At 44.8% G+C, this 11,589-nt stretch overlaps 1 protein-coding gene across 3 annotated transcripts in view; it reads right to left on the reverse strand.

Annotated features, from left to right (window-relative positions):
* PPP6R2 (protein phosphatase 6 regulatory subunit 2) overlaps nucleotides 1-10,684 on the reverse strand; it is a 137,370-nt gene extending 126,686 nt beyond the window's left edge. For 2 of the 3 annotated variants that reach the window (XM_019509708.1, XM_019509706.1), the window contains exon 1: nucleotides 10,556-10,684. The gene's annotated coding sequence lies outside the window, so the exon portion shown is untranslated. Of the gene's footprint in view, nucleotides 1-2,120; nucleotides 2,230-10,555 lie in introns of those variants that run through there. The other variant, XM_019509707.1, reaches the window with a different exon arrangement.
* Between the last annotated feature and the right edge of the window lie 905 nt (nucleotides 10,685-11,589).

The raw sequence follows: 11,589 nt of genomic DNA on the forward strand, positions 1-11,589 counted from the left end.
AATCACAGATTTTATGCTTTTGTCTATTTTGAGACCTATACATTTGATAATTGTGTATTTCCTAAACTCTCACAGCTTGTTCACTAGGAAACCAAAAGAGAAACTTGAAAAGATTTAATAAGTTTTCTTTTCACTCCATCACCAACCCTCCTCCCCCACACTTCACTCCATCTCCAACCCCCTTCCTACACTCACCCTCCAGCCTCAAAGTTTTGCATACGACTAGGTACAACTGTATCTGGTATTTATATAAAATCCGCAACTAAACAAGGAGAGCATAAAAAGGGATGAAGGAAGGAATTAAAGTATCCAGCTTCCTAAAGGCAAAAATAAGTCCATGCAGATTTTCTCTGATGGATATGGTGCTCAGTCCATCCAATCTGTCTGCCTAGCACAAGTCAAATCCCAGTAAATGAATCCAACATAAAAAGTACATTCTGCAACTAACAGAGTGCTCCTCCAATAAGAAACAAGTTCAGTAGAGTTTAAATTACTTTTTAAGCAGACAAGTACACACTTTCCCTACTCTGATAAATCAAATAGCTGCAAGGATTTTTCAGACTTTCCAAAAGTCTGGACTGGGACCAAGTGGGAAAGGTTGAGCCCCGAAAGGAGTCTGACGAATTGTGAGTGAATGAGAACAGGGCAAACACCGTTGTCTCAGAACGTACCTCAAGCAATCCGGGCTTAGAAATAACTTGAGAACGCTGCGTTTCTGTCAACAGCTGAGAAGAGGCATGATACAGTCCTTCAAACAAGAGCAGCTACATCCAATTTGCATACAACGCCAACTCGCTTTATGGCCCTGAACAATTCACTTATCTTCCCTGCGCCTGAGTTTTCCACCCTCATATTGGAGCAAACACCTCCCCGCCCCCCCAAGGATGCTGGTAATGATTAACATTTCTAAATACACGTTTAAGATAAAAGACCGCAAGTGCTGATATGCAATCACTAGTCTGCCTATGTGGGGTAGGGACAGGGGCTGTTACCCCAGTGGTCTTCTACCTATTCGAGTTCCCAGAATAAGACTGCTTATACCCAAGACACAACCTCATATGTTGCGCTAACCTCCTCCCGCTTGGCTCTCCTCCACTGCACTTCAGATGCAGCTGGGAGGAAGGCTAAATCAAGGCATAAGCATAACAAACCATGCCTCGAGCCTTCCAGAGTCATGTGATGGCATGAGAGCCTGCACATTCATTTTCAAAATTGTTTCTTGTCCTTGTGGTTGGAAAGAAGTTTGAGAGCTCAACTGATACAACTGGATGCAACCGCCTGAGCCTGCAGGCAGCACGCAGCAAAAGAAATAGCAACAACAGCCTGAGCTGGAGAAGAACAAGGACAGGAGCCCAGACTGGTTGTGGGGGGCCTGAAAGCCCAAGACTGCTCACCTTTTATGGTGGTCAGATGCTCTTCAGACTTCGCTGATCACTCAGATGAGGGCGGGGAGGGACCAAAGCCATGCTCCCAAACAATTCTCTGTCATGAAAGAGAACTATTGCTCCCGAGAGGTCCTATAAAGAAAACCTGCACAATCTTTCATTTCGTTTCCCTTGTTCTTTGATCAACAGTGCAGTGGTTAGCAAGAGTGACCTTTAAATAATCACCATAAAGGATCTGACTTGGAGCCACTGAGATGAAGTACTCAAACCTCATGTACATGTACATGTGTGATAAAAGCTGACACGAAAGAAGGAAGTCTCACTGAAAAAGTTACCAGTGCAGGGATGTGCACACCAGTCCTGCTCTCAAATTATGTCATCTGGGTGACTTGTGACTTCTCTGGAACAGTCTCAAGTTTTCAGCTCACATCTAGAATAATATGAGTGGGTTTTTACACTGGCTCCTAAGGAAGCTTTTTGTCCTTCTCTCTTCTGAACCTGAAGCTGTTGCATTTTCAGCAACCGTAACAAAAAATACAGCTTCCTGCCTTTAATTCCTTGAGAATACCACCTGCCTGCTTTACAATGCCACCTGCTTTGGTTCTAAAAGCTGTCTTGGGTCAACTTAAGTATAGACAATATTTTGTGTCCACCCCCGCCCCCATAATATTTTAGTACTTGAAAATAGTTTACTACCTTAGGCCCATCAGGGCCCAAGGAAGGCAAAATGTGTACCTGTGAGAAACTTTGGTCCTACATAAGCTTTGCAATTCCATGCGACCCCAAATATCTCTGAGTTTGAGAATAAAAGACAACTTCAGGGTTGCTCCTTTTAGCACGCTGGGAGGTCCTGTGCATCAGCTCGAGGATCTACAAGTTATTGGTAATAGAATCGGTCACAATAAAATCCAAAACCAAACACTAAACCAAGCACTACATACATTTTCCACTGCTTATTAACATCCTACTTTAGTCGGCTGTACTAGAATCAAAATCTTGAATGTAATCTCTGTGTACAAGCTTTTCCCCCCACCAGCTGCAGCAGTCAGTGGAGTAAACCACAATCAAGTCCCACAGGTGTCATTTCTTGATGAGATTCTGCACAGGCTTTTGACTTTGCTCACTCAGTTTTGCTGCTCATCAAAATTGCTGGTTATTACAATCAAAACTACTCTACTCGACACTATCCTCCAGCCCAGTGAACACTGTATAACTGAGAAGCAAGTGTTCTTTGCAGCGATAAGACTGCCACCACCGGTAATCTTTGAAATGATCCTTCCCTTTCAAAAGGAAGAAAAAAAGCAAAACAACCCCCCCCCACAGTAGCTGCAATTCATGGTAAAACATTCTGCCTGTTTTCAGAGCACTGTGCGGCAAGTGTGACTGCCTTTTAAATCTCAGAGCAAAGATGTTTTTTGTAGAGGGCAGTTCATAGCACGTGTTATATGCTTCCAGATGGCCAAAGTGGACTGTCCTGGTTCCAGGGGGCATAAAAGCAGGCAGCAAGAGTAGGCAGAGGTTAGCGAAGGACATGAAAACTAAATTTCCTATAGATAAAATGGGGGTCGGACTAGATGACCTCCTGAGGTCTCTTCCAACCCTAATTTCCTATGAAAATTTTCTATGATAACAAGAGACGCACAGTAGTAACAATAAACGCCTATACACATACTGAGACTGCTCCAACATGCTGTATTTTCAACACGTTGGAGCAGACACACTTAATTCAGTCTGCTGGAGCGTGGTAATTACCACGCTCCAGCAGTCTTCAGCATCATGTGTATCAGCGTCCCCGTGCTGAAAAATGAGGTGGGAGCACTTTAACTAAAGCTCAGCTTCATTAGACTTAAGGCACTGCTTGGAAAGCTTTTCGCTTTCAGTCATTTCTGACTTTGGAAAAATATGAAGAGCAATTCTTCTATCGCACAGAACTGTGTTCATAGCACATGTTATGTGTTATGAACTCAGTTCATACTACATGCCCCTGCCACCATTTTTCAGCACGGGGATGCTGATACACATTGAGCTCCGGGTGCCTTAACTAGAGCAGCTCTCAGACACGTTCTAATTAAAGCTCCCCCCCTTCCCTCCTCTACCCACCTCCTGGAGCACATCTATAAACACCCAATTATTTCTTCTGAGATTTAGATCATCTGCTGCAAGCTTCTAGCTCTCATATTCTAGTGTGAGATGCTTAACACTGATTGTAACTGTGACAGTTTGAGTGAAAGCAGCTTTGTTCTAGGAAAGTTTTCGCTCGCGTGCGTATGCGAGTCCAAGTGGCTTTCTTCACACTTCCTCCTTGTTTGTGGACAAGTAGGATAACACATGCAGCTCTGAGAACATGCAGGGTTTATTGCTATTCGACTGCAATGTTGTCCTGGAAGTTACACAGATGTGTTATTTTCTTGAACAAATTAAAAATTAAAATCAACGGAAGCACATGTAAAACAGAGATGAGGAAAACACAAACCACCATTGGGCTAGAGGTGTGAACAAACGGACATTCAGAGCTGTTTCAGAAGAGAGGAAAGGGGGCACTGTACACTAACCGCTACCTGTGCATGGGCCTGCAGAGATACAAACACAGTAAAACCGCTTCAACCTCACCCTGGCTTCATCTAGCATCAAAACCAGGCTATTTAGCTCACTCTTACCACCAACAGCTCACGCACAGGCAACAAATACAGCATAATAGCTGGCCTGAAGAGCAGCTCCCCTTCCCTTTTCAAATCATCACAAGTATACACCTGTCCATGCCATGAAACTGGAATTCAAACTGGAGACTACTGTATTCTAGGGAAACATCCTTCCCCTGACCCACATGTCCAGACAGCCTTCACAGCTTCAGAGGGGAGGATGAAGTCTAGATTGGCTAATAAGAAATGAGCCCAGTGATTCTCAACTGGGCTGCCATGGTACCCTAAGGTACCCCAAGATCATTTTAAGGGTGCTCCTCACTGTTAACACTGTTAGGTGTGCAAACACCTACACGATACACAAAAAAGGGAGAGATTTCAAACAGGTATCTATTCACATAGGAAAACATTCTGCCCTGTTCCCAGGTTCTTTGTGATAGAAGAATTCATAGATTCATAGAGTCGGAAGGGACCTCAGTGGGCCATCTAGTCCTACCCCCTGCCCCTGGCAGGCAAGAAAAGGGTCACCAACCCTGGGGCCACGTGATCACAGCCCTGTACCTGTCCAGTCTCCTCTTGAAGACCCCCAGGGATGAGGCAAGCACCACCTCCCTTGGGAGCCCATTCCAGATCATGGCAACCCTGACCGTGCAGAATTTTCTCCTAATGTCCAGTCTAAACCTACTCTCCAGTAGCTTATGGCCATTGTTCCTTGTCATTCCAGGGGGTGCCCTGGTAAACAGATCATCGGCTACTTTGTGTTGCTCCCTCCTTACGAATTTGTATGCCACCACAAGGTCCCCTCTCAGCCTTCTCTTGGAGAGGCTGAAGAGGTTAAGGTCCCTTAGCCTTTCCTCATAGGGCCTGCTCTGTAGCCCTCCAGTCAGGCGAGTGGCTCTTCTTTGGACCCTCTCTAGGTTGTCCGCATCCTGCTTGAACTGCGGTGTCCAGAATTGGACACAGTACTCCAGCTGTGGCCTGACCAGTGACGCGCAGAGAGGGAGAATCACCTCCCTGGCCCTGTTTGTGAAGCACCTATGGATGGACGACTGCTTCATCACACTGGCGACTCATGTTCATCCTGGAGTCAACAGTGACTCCAAGATCTCTTTCTGCCTCAGTGGTGCTGAGAAGGTCGCCCCCCAGCCTATAGGTATGATGGCAGTTCTTCCTCCCTAGATGCAGCATCTTGCACTTGTCCTTATTGAACTGCACCCTATTGCTCTCTGCCCACTTCCCCAACCTGTCTAGGTCACCCTGGATCTGGTTCCTCCTCTTCAGGGTGTTAGCTGCACCCCATAATGTTGTGCCATCCGTGAATTTGGACAGGGTGCTTCCCACCCCCTCATCCAGATCATTGATGAAGATGTTGAACAGCACCAGCCCCAGAACTGAGCCCTGAGGGACTCCACTGCACACATCTTTCCAGGCTGACACTGACCCATCCACCACCACCCTCTGAGCGCAACCCCTGAGCCAGTTTGCTTCACTGTTTTTCATATTTTTCCAAAATCAAAAATGAGTAAAAGCAAAAAGCTTTCCAAGCAGTGCCTCGAGTCTAACGAGGCAGACAACCCCTGAATTCACTCTATAACTATGGGTAAGCAGAGGGTACTCCAGTGCATATTATGCATATAAAAAAAATGCAGCTAAACAATTTGTCTCAGCCACTGCCCTGACTGTCCCTCCTTGGGTCATGTATCTCACCCTCTTCCCCACCCCTTTGCTTTTTGGCAGGAGAAGGGTGGCCTGACAATACACTGTTTTTCACTAAGTCTATATATTAGGCAGCACATTTGGAGGCTGCTGTGATAAATGGTAGTTTGAAAAAAAAATAGCAGACTTGGAACATAACACATTTATGTTCTTGAGAAAAGAGAAAGCCTTAAAACTGAGAAATATTGAGAGAGACAGAGAGAGAGGCATCCTACATGTAAGTTAACACGCTGTAAACTGATAGATGCTGTAAATTATAGAAGCAATGCTATTAAGTTTTCTTTTATATACTAAGATAACCTTTAACTGTTTAACCTACTACATATTACAAATTAAACTAAGATAAACTCAGAAGGGTTTTCCCAGAAATTATAGGATTTTGTGAAGTGTGATTCTGGACAAATAGGCCCTAATGTTTTACAGGCTTTTACATCCTTCAATTGATTTTTAGAGAAACTGTAATTTTCCAGAGATCGAGTGAAGTTGTCTTTCACCCGTTAGTTATTAATAATTTGTAGAGAAGGAATTACTTCAACTTAAGCTTTTATTTGCATGAAAATAAAGTATAGTAGGTACCCAAAGACTCCCATTATCCAACTCAAATGTATTAGTTACTGCACAGAAAAGAAACAATCCTTATGTAAACAGCAGGTTCTCAAATAAGTTCTGGGATACTTTGTGAAAACTGTATAATGAAAAAAACCTTCAAGTATTTACAAGATTATTGCTTCAAGGTCTTATAAAACTTGGTATTTATCCTATTTTGATAAAAAGGGGGAAAAATTGAATACTGAAATTATCCAAAACATCTTTAGTCACTAAAACCCAACCAGAAAGAAGGAATCACAAACTTGAATTCAACTCAAGTTACAGAGGTGGGTGGATGAGAACAGGATGGGTTTCAATATGGACAAATGCAAGGTGCTGCACCTGGGGAGGAAGAACCAGCAGCATACCTACAGGCTGGGCAACTCCCTTCTCATCAGTGCAGGAAAAGGATCTTGGAGTCATTATTGATACCAAAATGAACATGGGCCGACAGCGTGAGGATGCGGTCAGGAAGGCCAACCATACCTTGTCATGCATCCACAGATGCATCACGAGTAGGTCGAAGGTGATTCTCCCCCTCTATTTGACACTGGTCAGGCTGCAGCTGGAGTACTGCGTCCAGTTCTGAGCGCTGCACTTCAGGAGGGATATGGACAACATAGAGAGGGTCCAGAGGAGGCCACTCGCATGGTCAGGGGGCAGCAGGACAGGCCCTACGAGGAGGCTATGAGACCTGAACCTGTTCAGCCTCCACACGAGAAGGCTGAGAGAGGATCTGCTGGCTGCCTACAAACTTGCCAAGGGGGACCAGCAGGCAATGGGAGAGTCCTTGTTCCCCCAAGCACTACCAGGAGAAACAAGGAATAATGGCCATAAGTTGACGGAGAGTAGGCCCAGGCTAGATATCAGCAGGCACTACTTCACAGTCAGAGCAGCTAGGAGCTGGAACCAACTTCCAAGGGAAGTGGTGCTCGCCCCTACCCTGGGGGTCTTCAAAAGGAGGCTAGACAGCCACCAAGCTGGGGTCATTTGACCCCAGCATCCTTTCCTGCCCAGGCAGGGGGTCGGCCTTGATGATCTGCTCAGGTCCCTTCCGACCCTACCTACTATGAAACTATGAAACTCCAAGTTTAGTTTAAAATAAAGTTAAAGTAAATGAGGACAGACAATCACAATGAGTATTTCTACTCTGTGTGTCAAAAGAGCTGACTTTTGGGACAAAAGGGAAAAGAGGCAGACAACAGGGCGTAGTCTTCAGCGGAACCTCAAAATATCTACCACCAGACTAACTGAAATTAAATAACCATTAAGTTTGCAGATGGCATGTGATTCACCGAATACATTTCTTTGAAAGCCTTGCTATTAGCTTACTGACAGCCACTAGCTTTTATTCACTGTAAGACGTTGCAGGTGTTTTAAGTGCAGAACTTGATGGTCAAAAGCAGCTCATTCAGAGCAGGAAACTGCTGACCACTAAGGTTAATTTAAATGTCCTTTTTCAGAAAACAGAGTTTACAGCTTGTCTCTTCAGCCACTATAGATATGTATTTCTGTTTTGTGACAACAGCCTGCATGTTCTGTTGCAATATTATTTCTGATTGCCATAAAGTACACTTCATCTCTTTCTCCCTTCCTGCACACACACATGCAGAGCTGGAGTTCCCAGTTGAAAATACTTACTTAGATAAAACTTAATTACCACCTTCAGCACTGATTATACCTCAGGAGTTTTTGACACTGCTGGGCAGTGCAGCTCCCCCCAGACCAATGCAGATAGCCCAGCTCAGTTTCCTTCCCCATATGCACACCAAAAAAGTGAAGAATTTCTAACTGGCTTTGGTGGGTCAGTCTCCCATGGGCCCCGTTGTGCTGTTTTGATTCCTTCTCTTCTGATGACTCCTGTTCCCTGACTGCAATCTGGACTCAAGCCCTGGCTCCTCAACCCTCTGCTGCCTGACTACAGAACAGAGCATGGAGCACGCACTGTAATCCTGTTAACTCCCATTGTACAGAAAACAGGAGAGCAAAAGGCAGCTACAACCAGGTCCCTTCAGGGAGACCCAGCATCTTCTTGTGTAGCAGCAGAAATACAGCAAATTCTGCTGCAAAAAAGCTGAATTCCACCATTCTGGAAAAATGGCAAGTTCTGCAGACAGAACAGCACAGATCACGGGAACCCAGGAACACAAGAAATGCCATTTACTGGATCAGACTGTAGGTCCATCTCGTCCAGTCCCCGGTGTCACATGGCGGCAGAAGCCAGACGGGAGAGTGAACTGGGTCTGACCAGGGTTTTTCCCCCACACTGTTTCCCTGGCACTTACAGCCTTCAGCATTTAAGGTCTAGGAAGTTCTGATTCAGAGGCCATGCCCCTCACTCCCACATAAAATAGCTCCTGATGCCCCTTTCTTTCCAAGAATGGGTCCAATCCCTTTCTGAATCTGGCTAAGCTCTCAGCTTCCACCACATCTGGTGGCCACGAGTTCCACACTTTAATTGCACACTGGGTGAAAAGGAATTTCCTGGCATTAGTTTTAAACTCGCTGCCTACTGCTTTCATGCTGGGACCCCTAGTTCTTGTATTGTGAGAGACAGTCAGTAATAAATCCCTAGGGACTTCCTCTTCACCAGTTAGTGTGTTGTAAACCCTTCTCCTGTCCTGACTCTTTTCTAAACTGATCAGGCCTGGCTCTTTTGTCTTTCCTCATATGGATGCCCCTCACCCTTGCGGCCCTTCTCTGCACCTTCTCTAGTTCTTCTCTCTCTTTTTGGAGGTGTGGGGACCAGAACTGGGCACAGGCTTCAAGGCATGGATGCACCATGGATTTATAAAAGGGCATCATGATACTCTCCATGTTTCTTATGATTCCCTTCTAAATAACCCCTAACATGTTTGTCTTTTTGATGACTGTTGAGCACTGATCTGATGTTTTTAGCAAACTGTCCACAGTGACTCCCAGATCTCCTTCCAGTAACAGCTGATGTACAGCCCAGGACAGCATAGGTAGCTCGGGTTATTTTTGCTCAGGTGCATCACTTTACGCTTCTCTACATTAAATTTAATCTGCCATTTAGTTGCCCATTTGCTCAACCGTGCCAGATCTTGCTGAAGTTCCTGAACTGGAAGGGATCTCCTGGGGCCCTGGCTGAGAGGCCTGGGACAGCAGACTAACTGTTTCAGGCATTGCGTGGATTCTGACAGAAACTACTGGTCTATGCAAACTTTATTCACATTGTAAAATCACCTCTGCACCCACACAGACAATTTCTTTTAAGTTAATAAAAATACAGGAAATTATTATACAGTTTCTGGTTCTGGAAACTGACCACATTCACCCTCTTTGCCACAGCTTTGCAATCAGAGCTTGCATGGAATGGCTTATCCACTATGGTCCCTACAAGAGTTTCAAAGTCAGCATGCAACTCCCACTTTCTGTAGATGCCAGCTGCTTTTCTTATACATCTAAAGATGTTACATCTGCTAACTTCAAAATACATTTTATTTGAATGATTCTGTCTTACTACAACTGTCCCCCCGCCCTCCAGGCTGCCCCAATCCCTTTTCCCCTGTTCTTCTCACTCCCCACCCCCATTGGAAGGTGAGGGGCTTTCCCCCCCCATTAAAAGGGTAAGAAAACCTCATTTCTAATCAAGTAAATCCAGTAGCTTCGTAAAACCCTGTTGTACAAATTAGAACTCTCTCGAACAACTGTGAAGGAAACATTCAAGATTGAATCAAATGTAAATAAATGTGCTGTCATTTCCCCAGGTCAGTCAGCCCTGCTACCTGTCCTAATCCTGTTCAGGGCTTTGCCAAGAAACAGCAGAGTGAAATGATCAAGCCTAAGGAGGTTTTCACAACTGCTATACAAAACCCTGGGCAACAGTGAAACTCAATCTTGCAAGGTTCATGTTGCTGCTCCTTGGAACAGCTCCAAACTGCTCCAGGGACAGACACCCACTGGGAATGAGGGCTTCATCTCCCTTTCAGCAGCTGCACATGCAGAGTTGGGGCTTCAGTTTTAATCAGATGCTTCCCAGCTGAATTTGGTCACAAAGAGCCCACGGACAGCACTCTGGAAGATACCCTAAGTGCCTGCTTCTGAACCTCACTGGTAGATCCCTCCTGCCATCACCCCCTTCCTCTTTACCTACCTCTAGGTATTAGAGATCAGGTATCATTTATCTGCTCTCAATATCAGCATGCATAAAACGGTTGTACATCACAGGTAATAACTTTTAGTTTAAAGAGGACATATCTGTACCTTTCGTAGAAATATTCTTTCAAATATGAAACCTCCACGGGCAGAGAAACATTTGGGTGACGGTTCCTGGAGCGCACTCAGCTTTAGAAAATATTTTCATTCAGTGTGAAGTATCTCTCCAACCTCCTATTCTGTGAAAAGGAAGAAAGAAAAAATTGTAACCACTTACCAAAAAAAAAAAAAGCCATTGAGAGACTACTGTCCCACGAAGAATTTCACATGCAAATTCACCCACCGGACAATGCCAGTGAGGCTAAAGAAAACTGGAATGCGAGACGTGTTCCCTAAAACCATTACTGCCAGCAGACTGGGGGCACTCCCTTTGACTGCAATACCTGCAGGTTTAATAATGCCACCAAACACAAACCCTTATTTTGGTTTGTGGCTGTGCAAGGTTTAACAGGCCCTCTTCTCGGCAGCCCCCAGACTCAGCTGTGAAATGCATGCTTCATTCAAGAACGCGGGGTTGTTTTCCTGACATCACTCGAAAAGAAATTTCTAAGTTGTCAAGGAAACCGAAAGGTCATTTTCCCTTGTTCCAAGAGTAACCGCACCAATAGAATACGTGCATTACACATTCAGGCTGGGGCCCCTATTACTTTAAAGGGACAGTAAGGCATTGAAGCCCAGAATTGAATTTACAATAGTCTGAAAAGGAATGATTCACTGGGGAGGGCTAAGAGAGAACAGTATTTGGCTGACAGCCTCTTCACTTTGCCATTAAAACCAGTATTTGAACCAGATGCTTCTCCTACACAAGTCAGATTCTTTACCATCCTGTGTTTATGACTATATTAAACTGAAGCATTAATAACGAACCCATAATATCAGTAATACTGGTCAGGTGTCTCCCTCTTCTGTACCACTCCTGTAAAACTGTGGATTAAAATTAGATAAATACTCTACATAGTTATCATAGAAATCATAGAAAAATGAGGGCTGGAAGGGAGCTCAGGAAGTCACATCTAGTCCAACCCCCTGCTCCAAAAAGGACCAGCCCTAACTAGATCATCCCAGCCAAAGCCTTGTCAACC

This window comes from Gavialis gangeticus, unplaced genomic scaffold (genome assembly GCF_001723915.1).
Source record: "Gavialis gangeticus isolate Ggan-Ray unplaced genomic scaffold, GavGan_comp1, whole genome shotgun sequence".
Classification (NCBI taxonomy): domain Eukaryota; kingdom Metazoa; phylum Chordata; order Crocodylia; family Gavialidae; genus Gavialis; species Gavialis gangeticus.